General features: G+C 39.1%; 1 long non-coding RNA gene across 1 annotated transcript in view; it reads left to right on the top strand.

Annotated features, from left to right (window-relative positions):
• Positions 1-910: 910 nt before the first annotated feature.
• Positions 911-24,618, top strand: part of LOC143694851 (uncharacterized) — a 36,492-nt gene continuing 12,784 nt past the window's right edge. Inside the window, exons 1-2 of the long non-coding RNA XR_013183576.1 lie at positions 911-1,156; positions 1,528-1,663. This is a non-coding gene — a long non-coding RNA (uncharacterized LOC143694851). The remainder of the gene's footprint in view (positions 1,157-1,527; positions 1,664-24,618) is intronic.

Raw genomic sequence — 24,618 nt, 5'->3', positions numbered from 1 at the left:
TGTGCTATGCCCTGTGTTCACTGGTGGGAGAACTTGATCTAAGATCTGGACCTGTCTGGAGAAAATTTTGACCGAGTCCTTTGCTATCTGCATCAACTGAAACAGTGTGGGCACTCATAATTTCTCTCTGGTTAGGAAAAAAAAAAGAATAAAGCAACACCTGCATGCACAAGAAACCACTTTCTGCATGTTGTAACACAAAGGTTCAAGGAGAAAACAGCCAACATGAGACAGAGCACTTGTGGGTATGTTTATCCCACTAAAAGCACCACTGTGTAAACAACTGGCTTCAAGACACCACTATAGATATACTGTCAGCTGGAAATATACTTGTTTAGTTAAGTAAGAGCTGCTGGAAGAGCAGTAAATGGCAGAAACCTGTGACCCCAGAGACAAGGAGAAAGGAAAACAGGGAACCAGCAAAAAGGTAGCACTAAAGGCATTAGCAAGCAACAAAAGTGGGTAAAAGTACGTGTTCCATCTCAACACATATGCTGCTGAATTGTTGCCAAATAAAAGCTGGAAGAAAGAAAGTAGAACCAAATGGAAGGAACAGGAAAGCATAAAAAAAAGATGCAGTCTACCTCCCACTGTTCTCTCACTTTTTCTCTCCAAGCCAAATTTTCTGCATAGAGTGGTGTATTTAATTTTCTTTAGCATCTTTGTCAGCTATGGTGGAGGGTTATTTGTGCCATCATTATCAACTTTGTCTTACTGACTGCAGTGTGCAGCTCAGATTTTGCTTGTCTTTTGCCTAGTAAGCTCTTCCCAGTCCTTTTTTTTTTTTTTTGTCATTATAGGATCATCAGTAGTCATTTTGTGTAGTTAAAAAAAATGGAAAAAAATGAGAGAGAGAATAAAAGAAATATAGAAGGAAAAAATGCTTCTTTAAATTCAGCTGTGTACTCTTCAGGAAGCGGATCACTCCTCCTGAAAAGAGATATCAGGGGTTGCTTAGCAATAGAAAGATGGCATCCTGCCTGTCAGATGGCCCTTTTCAGATTATTTCCTACATAAGTACAATAATTGGAGGGAAGCATCTTTTGTGGCTGGCTGCCCCCTCACAATGTCTAGGTTAACACAAGGAGAAATGCTAAGCTTCAGCTACTGTGCTGCAGCTGCTGGCAACTCTTTTCTGGGGAATTAGAATATAATGGTAGGTGATATTGCTTTACTTAGCATTATCTTTAGCTAACATTATTTTTAAAATATTTAGTCCTATAAAGACATATTTAGGAATGGCTGCCATCTGTCCAGACATAACAATACAGAAAATATGTGTTTCACTAATGATCAGGAACTAAAGTTACTTCTTCTTCTGAAAGAGAGGTTGTTAAAAGGCTAATTGCCCTAAGCAAGAACATAAAATACAACAAAAAATATGATGGAAAAACCGACACATGAGCACATTTGTCTATGTATGGCTTCAGGAATTTTTTAAATTCCAAGTGGTGCCTGCTCATCATTTTGCTGTCACTGTTACAGTCTTCTTAACTTTATTTCTTTTTCTCCTCGTTCTTATCACAGGGAAAGAGCACTGAAGTTCCTCCCCAGAGCTGCATTTCTGCGTGCGGCCATGCAGCGGCACAGGAGACCAGGAATCTGCAGAACGGGGTGAGTGAGAGGCAGGAACTGCTCAGGTGCGAGGCTGGCAGGCGGACAGGTGAGTGCCAGGTGCCCGAGAGGCCGGGGGGGTGACACGGCAGCCCGCGGAGACTGTCCCTGTCCCTGTCCCTGTCCCTGTCCCTGTCCCTGCCCCACGGAGCGGGGCGCGCCGCCAGCGGCAGCGACAGGGCAGGGACAGGGGCAGGAGCAGAGGGGGGCAAAGCGCTGCGCTCCCTGTCTCTGCTCCGGTCCCTGTGCGCGGAGCTGGAAGGCTGCACTGCTTGTGGCACACTCTGCCCCGGCTGCCGAGCCCCGGCCGAGCAGCGCAGCGCAGGGCAGGGCCGGGTTCCCTGGCCGGGTGCTTCTGCTGAGGCGTTCCCTGCTGCGTTGGTGGCGCTCTGGGACTGCTCTGGCAGGCCTGCAAAGCCTCGTGCCTGCCCTGGGAAATGGCAGCCATCTCTTTCCCTGCCCGGAAAAGGCTCAGTGCCCCATTTACCAGCTCTGTGGGTACAGCCTCCCTCCATTAGTCAGGATCCTGGAGTCAGAACACACATTCCACACCTGGTAGGGAGAAGATATCCACAGGTCCCCACTACTCATCCTTGGTACACACTGAAACCATCCTCGGGGCAGATCTTCATGGGGTGTCAAAGAAATGGCCAAGGTGTTTCAGTCAGGTGAGGAGGACGGTGTGATGAGGGCTCTGTCCCTGCCTGACACCCTGGAGACTGCAGCAATGCTGTGGCTGCAGAACCCTCAGTGAGCTCAGGACAGCACTGGCCAGGTCCCTATAAATATATAAATGGAAGATGAGTCCACTTGGTGCAGCCTGTGCTGGGATGATCATGTTTTCTGCACTCCAAGGGATTTTATGCCTCATACTTGGATCATTTTCACTAAAGGAGCCATTTCTTCCCTTTGGCAGTGCCAGGCAGCAGGAGAAGGGCGAAGAGTCTGCACAAGAATACTTAATGCCTTTGGCAGGATTTTATTTCAGGCTTTTAGATCTCCTTGGCATGAATGAAATAGGTTCAACTTTAGAATTAATCTTGGGTTTTAAAAGAGAGCTTTCTTCACATTTTACTAACTTTAAAATTTAGAAGGGACCTAAAACTGCAAGTCAAAATCAAAGGAAAAAAAGCTGAAAGGAAGCATTGAATTCTGACCATTGCCAACATCGTCCCTCCTGCCTCTTCCTTTAAGCAAGAGGAGACACCCAGGAGTTTATTTTGAAAGCACAGACACGTCATCTCAAGAGCACAAAAATAAATTGAGTGTCCAAGCTATTTATTCTGGTACAAATACTGATAAGAGGTGTAACTACACAATTAGCTGATTCAAATTACCCCTAATGATAACCTCAATGCCAGGAACTTCTTCCCTCTACAGTTAAACCCCTGTGCTCAGAGACACCACACGCATCCTGTCCTGGGGAGCCAGTCATGACACACGGGTAAGGACACACAGATCCTCCAGGTGGCAATACAGCCATATTTTCCCCCCCCCTTTTTTTTTTTTAATCTCTGAATTTGAGAGAAAAGCTGCTTAGATTCTGGGCAGTGAGAGCTTATGATTTAAATTTATCTGTAAATATTGCATTTCTTTACACTATTTATTTATAGTGACAACCATTCAGTGTGTGTGTATATATATATCTATGTATGTACATCTATTTAAAACATATGTCTTTATGTATATACATAGATGTACCCACATCTACTTCCCACTGTAGCTGTGCAAGCTCCATGTCTGCATTCTGCTCTGCCTCAGCTGAACTCTGATGCAGATGAAGGAGGAAGGTGTCCTCATGAGAAGGAGCAAAGAGGGATGACAGCAGTTTAATTTCTAATCAATTAATCCATCGTGATTAACACCTGACATTGCAGCAGTTGCATTTAGTCTCTGTTGAGTGTCTGATCCAAAGACAGCCACAGTCAGTGTTGCAAGGGAGAATGACCCAAACTGGGTGCTCCAGTGGAGATGGGGTCCCAGTGTTTTGGCAGTGGGGACTCCTCTAGATGTGCAGGGTGGCACCTGCCCTCACCCTTCTCCATGCTGGTTTCTGCCCAGCTCCATAGCAGGAAAGCAGGGAGATAGGCTAAAGGGAAATCTGGCCGGGACAAACAATTAAAAGGAGACTTCTCTTTGCATCTTGCTACTTGTAAAATATAAACGTGTGAGCTGAAAGCAGGTGTAGCACTACTGGACTCAAGGAAATGCAAAATTTAAATCAAGTTATTCTTTTGCAGTGTACAGTTTGTCTTGGCTGTACTCACACTGAAGTGGATCAGGAATTTTTCCACTGCATTTTAGCTTCCATAGCACTGTAAGTTACATCAGCTGCAGTTTAGATTTGGAAAAATGAATGACTGACAAAGCGTTGTTATCATGAGCTTACTTCTTCCCATAAACCAAAGTGGCACAGTTAGCAGCATGCATATGTGCCTCAGGATGCCATTTGGAATTTGACATGCCTCCTGGCTGGCTCTCACCCACACCACACTGGGGTTTACATTTGCTTTCCTGAATCTTAGATTTCTGCAGATGCCCCAGAAATGTTCTGATTCACTGTCCCTGTGGCACTTGCTGGTTGGTGAGCAGCCAACATCAGACACTTGTGGTAGAATATGGTATTTACTTTGATGAATTAATAAATTATATAGCTGACCTAATATCTACGAATATAAAAGTGGAACTTTAGCTTTAACATAAAATGTAAATCAGTGGTTGAAAAAATATTCCAAAATAGTACCAGAGAAACCAGATGAAATGAATTAATGTATAATTCAAACAGTTTAGCTAGGAGCAACAATTCTATTTTAATACTGTGAATGTTTCTAAATCAAAACCATGTTCTGATGCTTGATTTCTTTTTCTTTGAGCCCATTTTTTTGTTGTTGGTGAAGATATGAATGGTAATTAAAAACAACAGTGAATTATGAAGCTATTAAAAGCTGAGATTAAAAATTAAATAATGGAAGTCCTATGATTTATGTTACTGAGCTCATAAAGCACATTTAAAGCAAACTCACTAAGAAATTCATGCTACTTCCATGCCAGCCATTTTATTCAATACAAACCTAATTTACTGAAAAGAGCTTACCGTGTTCCAGTTAATACTCAGTTAAAAATTTAGTTTGTGGTACTGGTCAGTATATCGACTTCTGAGTCCTATGTTGTTAGTGGCCTCGGGTGAAAACTATGTTAGAGCTTGCTAAAGATGAGTATTTTATCTCACAGAAGGAAAGGTGATGTGTTTGGGGTGCACTCTGCAAAGCCAGAGGTTTTTTTTATGAGAGGTTGCACAGTCCATTTATGCAGCCCTTTCTGTGAGCCTGGGAGTGCCACTTGCCTGACTGTCATGGACTCAAAGCTCAGTGCATGTAAGAACTGATCAGCTGCAGGGCCTGGTGGGGCTGGAACTGCTCCTAGGACTGCAGAGCCACCAACACCCCATCTGCCCTCAGCACACCATTACTGGAGTTTATATATTACATATATGGAAATACCACAAGGGTTACTACTCCAGCTAATGACCACTGCCTCAGCAAGTTGTTTGGTCTGGCATGGTTTGAAGCTCCTGCCTTGATAGCCCAGAATGTTCATGCATTATGAACTGGGTTTAACAACAGGATCTAAGAGAAGGGAGTAATTAAATAGCTAATTGCTGTTGCATAAGTGCTTTGAAACCCTCCCATGTTCCAAATTTATGTATACCACATGGGAGAGAGCCCTAGGCCCACAGTGAATTTCTTTAGGTTTTAAATAAGAACTTTAGAAATGAAGCTCCTACAGTGTTTCATTATTTTAATTGATGCAATTACTGTAAGAAACAATATCATCAACCCAATTTCTGTTATTTATTTATAAAAAATTCAGGTGCAGCACAGTGGTATTTTTCTTAGGCCTTCACATGATCCATCCATAAAGAAAGATAATTTTAATTACTCAGCAGCATGGAGACAAAATATCATCCCACCTCAACAGGCAAGCAGATAACATTCTATACGTCGATGCAAATGACATGAATATTTTGTTGAAATGCCATGGTGCAGAAAAAAAGAATATATTTGTTGGTTTTATTTTCTGGGATCTAGAAAACCAAGATAAAAAAAACTGCATGTCCTCTTTTGGCTAACACTGATACCCAGGGGTACAGGTTTATAAACTGCTGGAAAGCATTCTGCATCAGAGTAATTCAATTCACTGAAGCCTCATTTCTCACCTTTAATGAATTACAAAATAGAGATATATAGACTCAGGGTTTTGCACTGTCATTGTTCCCCACTCGAACAGACAGGGTGTAGAGAGACTGATGGCATGAAGGGACCAACATTCAACTGGCACCAAATGAACAAAAACCTACAGGAGCAGAAACCCTGCTTCATCACCTACAGCCTTCTCCCTCACCTACCACAAAAGCAACAGAGGACTGGCTTATGCTGCATGGGTTGCAAATTATCACTGTCACAAATACTTTACTCCCTTTTCCTTCTTTACACTTCAAAACCAAAATGAGATCAGTCTGCAAGCAGATAGCAAAACCTAGATGAGGAGATGGCCTCACAGAGAATAGAATGTATACACATGCTGATGTTTCAGGGATTGAAACATATACTTTATGAGGCATAATTGCTACATGTCTCTCTCATCAAGGGATATTTTATCTTGGAGTGCTGTGCAGCTGATGTTTTGAGGTTTTCACATAAACATCTATTGAAAGGAGAAGCTAACAGGTCCAACTGCAACTTACTGCAGAAGAGAAAGCATTGAGGTTCAACAATATATTAGAGAATATATGCACTGACTCAGGCAAAAATATTGCTTAAAATCAAAGTCAGAGCAAAATAAAAGAGAGAACCATGGCTTATCCCATTTATCTTCTAGCCCACATGTCATTCATATTCTGTCCCCAGGCACCTTGAGAAGGGCAAATAGGATTTGTTGACACAGAGGAGTGGCTGGAGTTTTTAAAATAAAGAATAATTTATTGTAAAGTACTGCTACCCTTCCTTTAACAAAGCACTTGCTTTACTGTGGCTGCTGTTTATTGCATGAAAGACAATCTACCCATTATTCTGTTTACCTGTTCATTGTACTTCTCATCCAGCTGTTGTTTCATCTACAAGCAGTTTGAAGCAAGCATGACATCTTTGGATGATTTACTTTGAAAAGATCCCATTGCTGTGAAGTCCAGGTGCCCAAGGGGAATGTTTACGCAAAAATAAAATTTAGTGACAAAACATGAGACTGCAGTCACAAAATGTTGAGGACAAACACAGCAGTCTGAACTGTTTCCTTCTGGTTTCCTGGCTTTGATAGTCCTGGCTGCACTGATCTCTGGGACATTCCTTGGGTGGAACTAAGAGCTGACCCAGAGCCAGTCACCAGTAGCTCTGTAGGAGGTCTGTCCTGCAGAGATTCAAGATAGTGAAACAATAGATAACCTTTTATTTTCTTTTCCTTAATTAAGTCAGAGTCCTGGACGTTCATACTCCCAATGTGTTGCATTAAAATCCTGCTATAGGATTTGCCTAGATATTAATTATGCCTAGACTTAAATATGGTATCAAGCTGGCTTCACATTGATGCAGCTTCCTGAGTGCATTTGTACTGACAAATTGGAGTTGTAATGGACAACTTGGAATCTGGCAAGTTATAAACAAGGAAAAGCAGCAGGGAGGTAACATATAGGCAGAGTCATCTCTTTTATAAGGCATGCAATGCTTGGAGTTTTAGCCCAGAAAGGTGGAATGATGGAGCAGGAGATGGAGTGATCAAAACTTCTTTACATTGTCTACTAGACACTGGATCTGTCAGGAGATGACCAAACCTTACCTAGAAAAGAAAAAGCAATATTCTCATAGCTTTGATTACCTAAAAGGATTGTGAATACTAGGATAGGAATTAAAAATGCTCCAAAAAAGTATATTGTTGAATGTCTGAAGCCTGTACCAACCCTGAGCACACATGTTATTGCTTTTATGGTTATTTCTAATAATATTACTGGGGAAATAAAGAATCTAAGATGATACTAATGAGAAGTTGTAGCAGAGATTGTAGGTCCAGACGTGCTCTCATATGGGATCTGTGCTGCATAGCTAAAAAGCACTAGAACTTTTTCAAAAAACATTGACTTGATTATTGTTTCATTTTGCTCACAATATCATACATTTTTGGGTTTTTAAAAGAATATTTTGTTTTCTTTTGTTAATTCTCATTTTCCTGTATTAAGATCTTGTTTATTGACAGGTTTTGCTCTAATCTAATTTGACTGAGCTGTTCTATGTCCATTCATACTCTCAATTACCTTGCTTGCCATGCCCTTGGAAGTGAAGCTGCAACTCCACTGCTGCACTTTTCTTTGCCTGTCACTGCCATTGTTTACTTTCTGCTTAAAGTATCAGCTTGATAATGTTCCCTTGTTCTTTTTCATAGTGTCTGAGCAGAACTAAAGCACTGGGATAGAGGATCATGTACTTGCTCCAAAATAATTGCTGATAAAGTAAAATCAATGAAAATGTATTGCCTTTTATTTATAAAAAAAGGTTCTGCTGTCCTGACTTTGGGAGCTCTGATCTCCCACACAAGTCACTCTACTGTTGTGACCTCCAGGAGCAGAAAACTGCCTGTGTGCTGTAAGGCACTGAGATTACCAGGTAGATGCTGCTCTGTAACTGGAAATTCGGTCAAATGCTGGCCACACTGCGCAGATCTCTCCAAATCACATTCACATTAAAGCTGACATTACCTGTAGCAACATTCTGCTGATCTAGGCTTCAGTTTATCTCAACAGCTCCTGTACAGGTGTTTTTGCAAGATGCTTTCTTTAACCCAAGTGTTAATAGTTACAGAGTGGGAATATTTGTAATGTTACCTACACTTCTGACAATCTGAATAAGCAACAATATTATAAATAAGGCAGTTTCTATGGTTAAATATATAGATTATACAATCCTTATTCAGCCAAATCTTTATAATCAATGAGTAAACACATTCCATAAGAAAACCTGGCTGAGGAAGCATTGCAGAGGTAGGTCAAACAGCTCGGCACTGAGGGGTCCTTCATGATGATGAACACTGTAGCAACTCTTCATAAAAAGCATTGCAGAGGTAGGTCAAACAGCTCAGAACTGAGGGGTCCTTCATGATGATGAACCCTGTAGCAACTCTTCATAAAAAGCTGTCCTTGTCTACATGTCAATTCATCAGCTGGTGCCACTCTTTTTTTATATTACAGAAACAGATGTAGCTGCCCAAAATCAGGGTAGCCCAAAGATCTTATATTTTTTAAAGGTAAGACTTGTAGAACTTACTCATACATAGGAAATACTAACTCCAATATAGTTAATGGTTGTTTTGTTGTGTTGGACATGACCATTAAAATAACATATATATCATCAATAGCCTAGTTAATAAAACGCAGTGAGGGAGAGCAAAGAAAATTAATTGCCGGAACTTGGACAATGGCTTGTGCTCTGCTTGCTTCCTGAGATTTTCAGCCTCTCAAAGAGCTGGATTAACACCCCGGGGATCCTATCTTCTCCCTAATGGAAATGCTTCAGTGATGTTTTTTGTTCCCTTTGGAAAATCAGACATATTTAAGAATACTATCTCTGAAAATATAAAAAACACTATTTATCTATTAAGTACTTTATGGAGATTAATAATCCAGTTAATACAAGTGCCTGTAGCAATTCCTGCCAGACAGGACATTTTAATCCTCTCCTTGAATCCCCTGTATTTAGCTAGTTGGCTGTGGTAAGCATGAATTCCAACAGGAACATCACTCGCAGAACTGAGCATTTTCAGGTGTGGTATGCTCCTGTTAAAGTCTGTGGGACCTGTGTGTCAGGATTAGTGCCTAAACTGCCATGCTGAGACAATGCAAAACAAACCTCCAGTTAGCTTAAGGAAAAATAAAATAACAGATCTCCTCTAGGGTAGAAACATTTGCTTCATATCTAAGTCATGCTTCAGTTATCTTATCAGGGCTTAACAGCTCTGCCCCTGGCTCCAATTTGTTGTTTACATTGTAGTCAAAATAAGGCAGAAGATGACCAGTTGTTCACACAGGAGAAAGAATAGGAGGTAATGCTGTTATGGAGGACACAATGTACCACAGATCTGATACAAATATCAACCATATAGCTCACAAACATGCTGAGCCATCAGCTATTCCAACTGAGCATTCAAGGCTGCTACCTGAGAGACCTCTGAGAAAATTTAATAGTATTGGGGGGAAAAGAGTATGCAGGACCTCATGGTTGATTCTGTAGGAATAAAAAAGAGGAGGAGAAATTCAGCTCAGAGTAAAGTCCTTGTTTGCAGACCCCTTAGGGAGAAAGTGTCCAACAGTGTCTGAGCACTGCTCCTTATCCCAAGGGTGTGGACATTGGACTATTCACTTGTAAGGCAATTTCACCCACAGAGAAATAGTGGTACCAGCACCACTGCACAGCACCTACTGAGCTGTGACCAGTAGCCATGCTAGAGAAACAGTATTTTTAAATTTCTTTTACCAATGTGTCTAACAGATTGACTGCAGAGCCTCAGCCCCTATAATCTCTGCAGTGACCTCAGTGATTTGTAAAGCACTTTGACCTGCTGAAAAGCTGATTTGTAACATCATGACTTAAAATCTAAAATTAAGTTTTATTTTAATTTTTATGTAAAACTATTTTTTAAATGCACATGTCACACAACACAAGACAACAAGAACAGAAAAGGAAATGCATAATTTCTTTAGAAAAAAATCCAAACTTTTAAAATTAGCATTATGTCCAGAAAACTGTTGCTCTGTGGCAGCAGGTACTGCTTCTTTCCCTAGAAAGTATTCTAAAAAGTGTTATGGATATAGCATTTCCCGTTCCACTTTATTCAGTGGCTCAATATCCAGATCGTGAAGTACAAGCATCTTGCAAAATGGCTGTTACTATGGAGACCTCAAATATTTAATTGGAGAAAAAATAGCTGAATAAGCTTTCATTTACAAGCCAACAAAAGGTGTTTAACAGCCTGAACTCAAGGAATGCTTTCTTTTCTTTTGCTTCACTTATACTTCCTTTTTTAGTTCTTGTTATATATTCACCAAATAAAAAAGTTTCCACTTAATTTTCTATCCTGTTTCCCTCTGTATATGAACAGAAAAGGTTTTTAGGAAATACAGAATGAGGATTTAACACTTGGGATAGGAATGGTGGCTGTTCTCTTTCTTGTTACAGTAGTAGTAATGTTTGAATAGGTTCACTTTCTTCTTTAACCAGGACAAATCAGTACCCTGAGCACACATATTGTGGAATATTATGACTGCAGAAAAAAGTCTAGATTCCTCAGCTGTGAGCAATTACTCTCCCTTGCAAATGCCTTCAATGTCTAAGACCCACCTGATGAGTTTGAGATAAGTGAATATACTGCTTTTTAAAGATGCCCCAACAACTATTTTTCATTTACACATAGATGAGATAAATCAGCTGGGTTGAAGATAAATGTCTCAGCTCCAGCCTATTTGTTTTTGGGGAGGATCAGTCTGTGCACATTTAACTTTTACAAGAACAGTTGTGCAAATTAACCAGAACCATTACCTTTGTTTACGTGTTCATGAGTTTCAACTGTTTTTAAACCTAAGCTGATTCAACCCTCTCATTTGCGTCAGAAAAGTTCAAATATCTTCCCTAAGTAATCTCTAGAAACCAAAACTATGTTTCTTTCAGAAATTTCAGAAGAAATTCTGTTTCCTGGCAACCTCTACACATGAGGATAGACAGAGTTCTGTTTCTCCCCTAACCAGCAGTGCTCCCTCCTAGAACAGCTGATAATTGCAGCACATCTGGGGCAGGAGAGAAACTTAAGCAGAGTTCTGGTCTGGCCTGGAAACCCCCAACAGGGAGCAGGGTGAGTTCCTCCAGCCCTGAGTTAACCTCTGCATAGATGGCTAATAGGGCAACTGAGCCATATGGTGGGGCCTGATGGCCACATGTTCTACCACAGGCTTTAATACTGCTCGTAAATTTCCTTAGTAATTTCATGAAAAATTAAAGGGATACTTTGCTATATCTACAGATTTGATCAGTGGGTTGGCTGATTTGCCTCCCTGCTATTTTCAGCTCCTGGATAATTTTCTTCCAAATCTACCAGTAAATCTAAAGAATAAAATAGCAGTATTTGCACAACCGTATACATCTGAGATCACTGAATTTCAGTGTACTTACAAATATTCAAATATACCTAAAAAGGAATTCACAGGTGTCACAGAAATAGAATATTCACTTGATGGTTCCTGAATGCCTGAGAGACTTTAAATGTTTGTTCAGTTCCTCTGTGATCTCTATTTGACTTTGAACTATCTGTGCAGTTGTTTAGCATTTAATACAGTAAAAATTCTATGAAATTTTACTAACACTCATTGTATCAGAGGGTGGTTCACAGTTTTAAAAGAGATACTGTGTCTTGGAAACAACCAGCTTTCTCTAGAAAGTCAATGACAATTCCAGAACTGCTTCCTCAAGGCAGAGGAAGACACAGCAATAATTGAAATTAACAGAGAGCCTTGGAAGAAATTGGAGGATGCAGAGAAGATGTTGAAAGCCTTCATGTGGCTTTACTGATAAACTCTGGCACTTAGTGAATTTGCACGTTGCTTTGGTGCTGTATCAATGACAATAAAGTTTTAAAGCCCTAGAAAATTAGTATCAATGCATCCTGACAGCTGCACCCTTAGAGTGACTCTAATAATGATTAAAAGAACATTGACTTATCCACCAAAATCTGGTCCTTACATGAGACATTTTGGGAAAGGGAAAAATAGTTGCAACATAGGAACTTGACCAAGGAAAACCAGCTTGAGTGACTTACCACATGCTGAGCCTCTCCAGCCACAAAAAATATTCCTCCAGTGTGGAACTTGTTTTCAAGGGGTTTTGAGAGCTGCATACGTTCACTGGGCATTCACACTGCTGTGTTGAATATTCCATCAGATTCTGCTCTATTCCCTCATGATGTGCTGGAAGGAGTAGCTCTTTTTCATTGTCCTGTGTTTGTGATTTTCTGAAAAGAAATCCACAACTCAAACAGATGGGAATTATGCCTCCCACCGTACCATCATGGGAACTGTTGATGCACACAGACAAGCATTGTGATAAAGGATAAGAAATGTAAATAAACTGTGAATTGAATAAAAACCACACACCAGGTATGCTGCATGGATCCCATGAGCAGCTTCATTTGTCTTTCATGAAGGCTCCCTGGTGTCCAAAGGGGTTCATCCATGTCCATGAGAGCTTGAGCTGCATTGTGCAAACACTGGGGGTCCGTGCTGCTGCTCCCTGATTCCCCAGGACAGACACACTCCCAGTGAGGCTGTGAAAAAAGGAAAGCTTAAAAGTAACTCTGCCTTGTTACTTAACTCACTCTAGTAGTGCTTCAGGTAGACTTGTGGGGTGGGGAAAATGTTTGTTTGTTTTTTTTAAATTTTATCAGAATAAAATCAAGACATTAAATGCTCTAAATCTATTCTACTATTATGGCATCTGTTTTTACAAATATACCATTTTTTAGCAAGCGTGATCCTTCTTGTTTGATAGCTTGTCAATTCTAGGGAATCTGAAGAAAAAGAATGAATAATATATAAATAATTTACCCCTGAATGTAATCTGTAATTTTGTATAAAAAGGAAATAAATGTACATTCTGCTGCTCAGATTCTTCTCTGTGGTCTTCACTTTGCCCTTACCCTGGGCTCTGGGCAGTTGGCACAGGGACACAGATGCTGAGCTGGCATTTCCTCTACCTAAAACTTGATTTTGATTTGCTTTTTAAAATATGTATATCAAAAACTCCACAAACTACAAAAAAAGAAAAAAAAGGCAAATCCTCAGCTTCAAAGAACATGTTAGTTCCTAATTAAGACAAATTTTGATGATCTAGCTGACAGTTTTAGAGAACTGCAGTTACAGATCTATTTCTGGATTCCTATTTTAGGTCTCAATGCCAGATATAAAGTACTTTGCTTTGTTTTCTCAATTTAGATAGTCTTGCTGGCTTCAAATGAGTCTACTCCTGTGTTTAAATCCCTGGATGAATCAGCTCCTTAATCTGCCCATATTAAACAAATTGCATTATGTATAAGGAAACTCTCAGGACTTCTACTATTATATCTTGTGGAAGTATTTGAGTTAACTCAATGTCAATAATACCCCCAGCTTAAAACCTGTGAAAAACAGAGCTTCATAGAGCAACAGAAGTTAATTTAAACTGCAAATATGATAGTAAGCTGGAATAAGAGTGCTAAAATATTATTTATCAATATAATCTTAGGCATCTTTAATGTTCCTGTAAATTTGAAACTGATATCTGCATAAATAATTTTGCAGCATTTTACATCACCAGAAAAAATTAGTTTTAATGAACTGACACTGTTTACAAAAGACCTTTGTCAGTGTGCAAGCAGACATTGTGCAGACTTTTAGCATTTTTTTTAAATTTTTTTTTTAGACTTCATTGTCTGCAGCCTGCCATGAATTGCAGGGTTTGGCTACATTGTTAATCTGGAAGCTATACATTTCATCTGTCTGTAGTATGGGACAAAAAGTTATTCATGGAAGTCCTAGAATAATTTTTATCTGATCTCAGTGAGGACAGTTTAGTTTTATAAAAATTGTTCCATTTTAAAAGAGCCTTGGCCCAAGAAAGAGTGAGAACATAGTCATGTTTTTGTTCAGCTTTACATAGTCCCCCTTATTTCAGTCCCTTGAAAAGAAACTGTGACAATTATTACACATATTGTAGCTGAAGAAACTCAATTTCCTTTACTCCCTAAAAGCTGAAAAAAGTTGTTCTAAATCAAAGGAATTTACTCTTGGGCTTGTCAAAACTCCATGAACATTACAGGTTCACTTAAGTCCTGTTTATAAATTTCACAGTTTTCTTATCATCACTGAGTTTTGAAACCTGGAATAATTTATTATTATTATTTTATTTTTTAATAACTTAGCAGAGTAAGAGGCAAGGAAGCGGTGTTTACATCTGAACTCAAAGGTTTCCTTTGGTTTTGGTGTCATGTCCTTATCAGAGTGTCTAGATGCTCAGTAAATGATATATTTTCCCTGTGTGCAGAAGGGCACAAATGCATTGCTGCAATCCAGGCCCTGAGCACGCCCTGTGTCTGGATAAAGGCAGAGCTCCCAGGTGCCATTTCTGTCAGCTCTGCAATGGAAACTGCTCACCCCAAATTAACCTGACTTTGCTGGGGAAGTCACTTGGATAATAAGGCTCAGGAGCAGACACAGAGAACACAGCACCAACCTTGGACTATTTCCTGCTGCAGGAATTAAATGAGGTGAGTTCAGCACGATGTTTCACAAAGATCCAGATTTACCCCACTCTCTCCAGTGCAGAGTTCTAACAGTGTTACCTGCTAAAAAAACCCCCAAACCAACAAACCAATAGCAGCAATGATACTTCATTAAAATGAGATAGATCCTGCTGGAAATTCCTATTCCTCATCTGATTTTCATTGAATTGCATGGAAATATAACAGCTGGACAATAGAGAGACATATACACATCTTCAAAAGAAATTGTTTATAGTGAATGCCTGAAGATTACACCACAACATTATATATTCCTTCTGTGTATAGCTCCATGTGTTTCTTGCTCTGTATTTTCTTAGCGCTACTTTTCAGTAGAGAATGTGTTAAATATATAGGCAAGAATTTAGAAATTCTTATTCAGAAATCTGTAACAGAACCCTGAATACTTTTCTGAAGCTGTATGGCTTAATAGTATCTCTGCAGGTGGAATATTAATGTTTTTGAATGAATTAATTCAGAAAAAGACCAGTTACTTTAAAAAAAAAAAAAAGACCTGCATTATCAAATTATAGATTGCCATATTAATATTTGACTGAAGAATGATAGCTAGAAATGTGCTTCAGCTTCAGTTTCCATTATTCTTGGCTTTAATATATTGTGTAGTTGTGTTTTAGGCTCATCTCTATTAGACTTATTTTAAGAGAGTCAAAATAGTAGGAGAAGCAAATGAATGGTTCGAACTGCAGCATTTAAAATTGCTATGAAATAAAATCCATGTCTTAGGACCAAAATGGGAAAAGCTAATTATTTTTGGTATGCTATCTCCTACTGGGTTTCATTTTCCCAAAAGAAGAAAACTCATAAAGAAATGAACTGCAGAACTACATTCAGGTCTGCAAACTATTACAGATCTTTGAGCTGCATAGAAATATACATCTGGCATAGAGTTGAATAGAGCATCAAGGATGTAATTACAGCTATTTAATATGATCAACATCTTTTGACTGAATTCAAGGGAAAGACAGCTACCAAAATAAGGTATTCTATTAAAATAAGGTCCAATGTAATCCATCTTTCCTTGTTTGCAAGCTTTGCCATTACATATGTTTTTTAGCACAATTTTCTAAGGCAGGATATCTGTTTAAGGTCAAGGACAACACTTCTGCTAACTGAACATTTCAAGATTTCCTTGCAATGCCTGGCCTTTGAAACCGGACAATTGATTAGCACTTCTTTTCACTAGACATTAACTGAAGCCAGGTACTCATGTTATTTCTCTTCAGTAAGGTTAACTTCAGTCAAAGGCCATACAGTAAAGTAACATGAAGGTCAGTGGTCTCATGGCAGTTATTTATGCCTCTTGTGACAATTCAGCTGCTACATCTCTCTTTATCCTCTAGTAAAATTGCTATTACATACCATTTAATCATGAGAGGAATGGCCAGTGCTTTACAGAAAGGATAGAAGAGGAGCTGTAGGAGACAGGGGAGGGTTAAAGTCATTCAGTCAGTGTCTGTCTCTGGCTGGTCATGGGAACAGCTGATGGTGCTGATTCAGGATCCAGCTTCCCCACAGCAGCCAGTTCACATGGAAAATGTCACCAAAGCACTCATATGAATGGCTTTTGAGCCAGAAAGACCTCCCTTAGGAGGCTCTGAAACATCACTCAAGGTAAACTGGTGGTAAAGAGAAATTCATGCTAACAAACAAAACTACTATAATTTTGTATCTCCAAAGGTACCTCCAATACCTGCAGTATTCTAATAATTTGATTTTGTTATTGGTACATCTGCTGCATGGTTTTCATCAATTTCTCATGAAAATGTTCCATTTGAGGCAGTTGTATTTTATCACAACTCAGGAACAATGGATCTACAGCAGCACATTGAAACTTGATCTCTTCAAAATAGTGGAAAAGAAAAAACAAATAAAAATAAGCTCCATCCATCTCTATTCCCTACAATTATGTAAACTACCAAACATAAGCAATTGTTGACTTTTGCTAACATTGGTGTGGAATCTTAATGAGTAAAATCTAAGTGAAATAAAATAGAGCTAAATATTTACTGTTGGGGCAATAATTTCCAGTAGCAGTTGGCAGCCATGTGTGTAATGAAGAATACTTTTGCAATAAAAAAGCACTGCAATCTTTTCTTTAGCTGCAATAAAATTTGACTGGAGAAGTAACAGCTTCAGGAGGAGAACCTCTAAGTTTGAAGAGTAGAGAAGCTTGTAAAGATATACTGCTAATCCAAGGTGGTTTACAGCCAGTCAGCCCTCTGTGAGCTTTTTATAGAATAGTGCCAAGACAGCATATATTAAAGAGAAATCTGATGGTTCCAATGAGTCTTTTTTCCCCTTCACTGCTTTCCTATTCCAGTTAAAATACATGGAAACATGGTACTCAATCTCGATCTGAGCTCTGCACAGCTGAGATTTATTAAGACAATAATGAGCACAGCCCCTGACTGTGAGTTCAATAACCATGACACTATTTGAAAAGTTGTTTATAGTCCTCAAGTTTTTTATAAAACACAGCCAGTTTTCAAAGTGCCCCCGTGCCCCTCAGTACTCAAGCCTCTTGACTAGTCAAGTGAAATTGCTGTCATGAAAAGAAATCCTTCAACATCAGAAACATTAGAGATGTGCTTCCAGGATGTGAAGGAATATGCCTCAACCCTCTATTCACTCCTGCATTTCAAGGTTGCTTTGCATACCTCACAGCAGCTTTCTCTGCACCTGTCTGGCTAGCACTTCAAGGACTGGGCCAGTCAAAACAGCTCAGCACTGACCTGTGTTGAAAACTTGATCCTTTATTCTTTTTTCAAATTGCTTAAAAGTCTCCATAAATGCAATTGTTGTTCACAATTGCCCCAGAAAAATAATTTAAGGAGTTTTCAGTTTGCTGAGTGTTTGTCCAGCCACTCTTCAGATGGTTGGCTAAGTGGCCTGTGTTGTCACTTTCATGGGCTTAGGTGGATGTACAGCTATTTTTGCCCAAGTGGACAGCTTATGTGTTTAAAGCAGACAATGAGCTACATTGCTATCCCTTGGTTTCCTGAGGCTAAGGAAATAGGTTAATAGGATACAAATAGACATTGGGCACAGGATAAGGACTATTTTTACTTGCAGTCTGCCATATTATTAACACATTTTAAACACAGAAATACTGATCCACTTTTGATTTGACACACAAGATGGTTTGGAAATGATTTTAAATTGTCACTATTATTCTTTTATTCCCTTTTTCAGCTGTATTTTTTTTAAGTATAAGTGGCAGTTCTGGTCAAGTTGAGGGGCTCAGTACACATTCCTTTAAAATATAAAAAAAACCCCCATTTTGTGTGTCCTATCAATAGTGGAAAATAAGAATTTAAAAACAAAAGCAGTGTAATATAACCAGAAGCTGATTATTCCATCTTTAATTCTCTAAAATAAAATAAATTCCTGCACTTTTATTTGTAACACAGAAGGTTCTGAATGCTTTTGTATGACATTATTTCTTGCAAAACATTACAATTTTACAGTTTATTATAAACTTGGTTAATTTGGTTTCTTGGATCTTTGCTATTTGGGTTTTTTTACCCAGGAATGCAGGCATTGCACATTAAAAGATAAAACTTCTAATATAAAAAGGTTTATTCAGCACACATCTTTTCTTCCTGCTGTCAGCTAGAATTGACTGTCACAGGAAAGCATCAAGTAGAAAATGTGCTCTATACAGACGTCTAAATTTGGAAAATCTGCATCCTTCCTTCAGCACAGCACAGGGCTCTGAGTTTTACTAATTCAGAGAGGAAGGTATCGTGACAACTCTGCATGCTCTCCTGAAACAACCCGTTCTCTCATCCTCTTCACACATACTTGGGGCATTCTAATCCCCCACCTACCTGAGAAACCCTCATGTTTGTCTGGCATTCCATCTCCTCTGGACTCTCAAGAGCCTATTACTCATTTAATAGACAGGGATCACTGGGCTTTGAAATGGCAGCAACAGCAGATTAGTAAAAATATTCATTCTTTGGGTGGAATTAACAGTGTGATGTCCTTCACTGCTAAATGCTGGGCATGTCATTTCTGCAGGGGCAATGTCCATTTCTGTACATCTGCTGCAAGATTCAGGGCCTTGAATCATCCTCATTCCCATCCCTTCCCCTCCTGCTGCACAGAAAAGTGGTTATCCACAAAATCTAAAACCTGGATGTGAAATAACTCAGAGGTACTGCACTGAGTGCTGGTTAGTGCTGCTGCAGCCTCTGCCCAAGGCACTGCCACCATCAACATGTGCTAAGTGTCACAGTTGTCAAATGCTCTACCTAGAATCCTCTTGTTCTGAGGCACTGCATGCAAATCTCTACAGTGATATCCCAGCTGGTGTAGAAAAAGCCTTGACACTGTGCTAGCCCTGTTCTACACAAAACATTGGGCTTTTGTCACCACTTCTAATGACAAATCCAGAACCATCACAGGCCATAATGGAGAAAGAACTCGACCCCAACCACTCTCAGTACACTCAAGCTGTGTGGTTTTTATAAGGGCTGCTCAGCCATTTCTCTATTTAGAGGAAGGTCAGAATCACTTCTTCTGCTATTGCTATATATATATATATATATGTATGTATATTATTTTCAATAAATCCAGACCACTGCTATTGCTCAATTTCAAAGCTAAAGAGTAAGTGGAGTTAATTTTCTCTAGGGACATAAAAATATTAATAGTTTATAAGCAGAGGCTTCCCCAGAACATCTTCCACAGCATGAGTGTGAAGGATAAAGTTAGCAATAGTTGCAGCTGGATGAACTAATGTAGATTAGTTTCCTGCAGTTTTTAATTAAAAAAAAATGAAATAAAGAAGACAAGCTGCTATCCCACAGCAGGACACTTCTGGGGGAAAGATTTTGCACACACAGATTTGTGCAATCACAGGAACCCCCATTTTTTGTCCTTCTACCCCCTTTAGCCTCTACTGACACCCTCCAACTTTTGGATCACTGGTTTATTTCCAGCATCCTGACCTTTTGAGGCCACTTTTGCCCTCTACTTTTATTCCTGTCTCTGGTCCATTATTGTCCCCCACCTCCGTTTAAACTCAATTTTATTCTGGGACTCCAATGACCTTTGGGTCTACCAAACCCTTTAATCTCTACTTTTTCTAGCCTCACACAAACTTTCAGCCTGCCACCCCTTTCAACTGGTACATATTTCCTGGCCTTGCCTCTTCCTCCAAGCCTCTACTTTATTTTGGGTCTCCTTTCAGACCTTTTTTCTTTGCCAGTACAAGATGTCAACAATTTGAAAGTGGGACACAGGCCTTTTTTCTGGTTTTGAGCACTAATCTGTATAGCCAAGGGCAATTGCAGTCCACTTTAAAAAATGGTTTGTGCTCCCAAGATTGGCAAAAACGGCAGATAGCAGCTATAAACTGGATTTCTCGTTTCACTGCTCTCTCAGAAGAGTCAGAAAACAGTTTGTCTCACTAGGCCAAATTCTGCTGTTTTGAATTATGAATTTGTGTTTATCTCAATGAGAAGGCTATGTACTAAAGACTGCAATATTTACCCTTATTTGTTACCTGCTTTTCTTTTTCTTCAGTGCTGTGAATTTTTTTTTTATCAATTTGCTGAGGAATCACTGCAGCAATTTGTAATATATGAATCTTGAAAGTTTTGATGAAGGGAATTTTAATAACTAATTTTACACCACTGGAGTCAAAGGAAATTTTGTTATTAATAACAACCAGTGCAAGAGAAAGGCAAAAGTTGTCTTTGAGACCTGCAAGCCTTTGAGAAATACTTCAGATAAAATACCAGAGACATGCTTTCTCCCTTAAAGATTTTGGAATGAGTAGCACTTACTAGAAATGTTTGACTGGGTTGGAAGTATTTGATCATTGCCCCAGCTTTTATCAAACATTTATTACTTGAGAGAAAGAACTTTTCTTCTCATTTACCCATTTTTCCCCACTGACAAGCAGGAGAATTTAGTGGACTGATATTTTCAATAGCCCTGCAAAATTTGCTGTGTGTAATGTCCCAGCATCCTCTCTCTATAAAAGAAGTTTGAGCAGAAAAGACAGGAGCTGGCAAGGAGTATAACAGGGACCTTTCCCCCCTTGCTTCATCCACTTCCCCAACAGCAGGGACCCTCACATGCCACTTGCTGCTACTTCTCTTCAAACATATTCTTCAAAGATTTGGGGCCATTTCTCACTGCTCCTTAGACAGAAACCATCAAGCAGAGAGGTCTAAGTGCTTGAGAGTGTCATCCCAGCCCCATCAGACCCTGCTGACACCACTGAAAGGCTCCCCCAGACTCCCCCTTTCATGCTGTAAATTTAATGCCCATGCGGCAGAAGCACACTGAAAATCCCCAGCCACTCTTTAAAAGCAGCTGGGTTACTCCTCACTCATTTTTTTGGCATTTTGGGGGAGTTAGCTGGTCTCTCTCAGCACTGCAATTGCTTATCAGATGTTTTGGGCCATGGTGGCTGCTTTTCTTCAAAATCTGCAAGGTCCTTATCACAGCAGGAGCCTGGCACACAGGTAGGCAAAAACTGTGTCGAGAAGGGCCACCAAACCTCTGAGGAAAGGTGTTAAAAACCAACAAATTCTAGAGGAAATATCAGCCTGTTATTTTTACCCTGCTGAATTCAGAGTGAAAGGAGATATGTATTCTTAATTTAGACTTGATATTAAAGGTAAATATTTATGTCTGTTGATGGAGGCACAGATGAAATCTCTATTAAAATCTGTCACAGGAGGCTATGGCTGAAAAAGAAGATGGTAGGGGTGCAGTAATGGCACACCAAGGAATTCAGCTACACAAACTGTAGCATTTGGAAATGACAAAGCATGCTGTAAATGTCTTGATATGAAGAAAGTGTCCCTTTTTAATGGAAAAATAGAATGTAATACTCTACTGGAATATTGTGTTGGTGTTAATGTAAGTAGTTTTTTTTTACCTAAATCTCCATTATTATCAGAATTCATCATATGCTTTTTCTCTTATTTACTGTAGTAAACTAAACAGGATCAATATGTCGAAATAAATCCACATCTCATTTTCTGCAGAGGGCAGCTGTAAATTAAGGAAAGATTGGTTATAAGAAATACTAATCTTGTTGCAGAAAGGCAAGGAAACTTTAAACTCTTCTAGCTCACCTTGTTTTCTAGCCTGATGTATATATATATAGCAGTATCATTCTTCAGTTGCCTTGAGATTTCTTTTTTCAGAGTAAGATCTGTTTCCACGCTGTGTCTTTCTTGCCTCTCAGTCTGGATGTCATAGAAAAAAAATATAATGAATAATAGCAACTTTGATAGGGATATTAAGTTCTATTTCTCACCCATAAGCCAATCTCTAATGATTACAGACAAATGACATAATGGGGGAAATGAAATCTTTTATCTGCAGAAAAAAAATTATTCTCTGAGAGTCACTATGAATTACTTTTTTCTGAGAGTGACCAAGTAGGGTTAAAGCATCCCAGCAACAGAAAGGAGGGGCAATGGACACAAACTGAACACAGGAAGTTCCATCTGAATATGAGGAAAAACCTCTTTACTTAGTGGGTGGCAGAGCACTAGAACAGGTGCCCAGAGGGACTGTGGAGTCTCCTTCTCTGGAGATACTCCAAACCTGCCCAGATGTGGTTCTGGGTAAACTGCTCTAGCTGAACCTGCTTTAGCAGGGGACTGGACTAGAGCTGCAGAGCTCCCTTTGGAGCTAGTCTGTGCCTTTGTGACTCTGGGACCTCTGCTTTTACCAACTACAGCCACGTGTTTCTATCATACTCCTGATCAGTTGGCCAATGGCACAAATTTCTGAGACAGAGACAACAGAACAACAGAAAAGCAGGCAAAGAAAGACCAACAAAAAGATTCTGCCAATTTCAGAAGTTAAAAAAAAAACTTTTGTAGGAAGCTTCACCTTACAGATAGGGAAATGGAAGCAGAGCATTCAGTTAGGTGTAAATATTACCTTCTACCCAGTAACTGCTGTAAGACCTCAAATGACTCACCTGCAAACTGCAGTAGTTTGCACTGGCATTAGTGCTGTCACGTTTTATATGAACCAAATGCAGGCTCTAAACTTTTTCTGCTCCTTGGCTTCCATCAAATCATTTTTTTTTTTTCAACTCAATACACCCCCCCCCCCAATTTTTAGTTTTAAATAAATTATTAATATAACTTTTGGGATATAAAACTGGTTACTTCATGTTTTGGATTAGGTCAGAAACATTTTTCACAGAATTGTCTCCTATCTTCAACTGTTCCATTCTGCAAAAGAGTGTTGCCAGAGAATAAGCATTAGAAATTAATTTACAAAGAATGACTAGGAGAGCACATTCAGTGAGCCTTCTGCCCACCTTTTACTCATCTAATACCCAGTCTCTGTCAGATCCCACTACAACCCACTGGGATTAGCAATGGGGTCAGTGTAATTGAAGTCTGTTACAAATTTAATACTCCTTTTTTGTTTATAAAACATATACAATTGTTACATGCTTTGCCTGAAGCATCAATAATGCAGATAGTATTTCACAACTAAAAATGAATTATTTCAGTGTTAAAAGTAAAAATGCTGGTTTGCTAAATTTTGTACATTATCCTTCTTTTCCTGTAATAATATAATGAGAAAAGGTTTATTGAAGTGAAATGAGAGCTTTGGAAGATTTAAAGATTCCTAGTAGACAAGTAAAATTGCACAGAATGATCACCCTATAGTGTAATTATTCCAAAAATACAATTAAAAGACAGTCCTGAGCACTTTCACAGTGCCCAAGGAGACTTGAATATGTGCTTTTGGAACTGCTGGGTCAAAAGAGTATTGTTATCCTCAGCAGTTACTGGAGGCAATAATTTAATCTCCTTAATAAATTTTGAACGGTCTAAAACACTCTGTCAATGAAGTTTTTGTGTGTCAAAGCGATAAAAGTCAAATTTTCCATTGTCTTTTAGTACTGTAAACTAGAAGTTAAGAATCTGGAAAATATCCTCATTTAAGAAGCTAATTTCAAGGGAATTAAAGAATTAGCCAAAATTACTAAACATATTATGGTATAAAAGAAGCCTGGAAACTCAGAAAAATTTTATATTCAAATCCCTACTTGCAATCACAAAGGCATGAAGCACGTTCCTTTGCTAATAATGAATATAAATACTTTGGAGATCATTATACATTTTTAAAAGTTTTAGACATTCACTTTAAGCTCTTAGAAAAAGATCTTATCTTTAATGTTCATAGGAATGAAGAATTGAAGGTCCATGCTTGTCGAAACACCAAGACAGAAATTAAATGATCATTCCCTGTAACTGCACATACTTTCTTTCTTCTTTAGATTCCTAAATATGATTCCTGTTCACTTTAGACTCTCAAATAAAGTGTTGGTGATTTTGACCTTTCTTGGAAATGAATAACTAACTCATAAATAATCACCAAGCTATTTATTTGAAGAAGTCTCAGGCAATGAGCTCATAGGGAACCATTCCCTTCCTTGACTTTCTACCCAACAGTTAACCTGAACAGATCAAAGTTTGGATGACTGAAACTCTAATCAAAAATAAAATCGCAAAATAAAATTAACCTCCAGGTCCAGTTATAAAACTCTTGATTAAACAGTTACTGGGATTCAGCAAGTACTTCACCAGTGACTGTTGCACATTAAAACTTCTGCAGAGAGTGATGGATAAAATTCGGCCATTT

This window comes from Agelaius phoeniceus, chromosome 10 (genome assembly GCF_051311805.1).
Source record: "Agelaius phoeniceus isolate bAgePho1 chromosome 10, bAgePho1.hap1, whole genome shotgun sequence".
Classification (NCBI taxonomy): domain Eukaryota; kingdom Metazoa; phylum Chordata; class Aves; order Passeriformes; family Icteridae; genus Agelaius; species Agelaius phoeniceus.
Note: the sequence above shows the minus strand (reverse complement) of the source record. Positions and strands in the feature narration are given on the sequence as shown.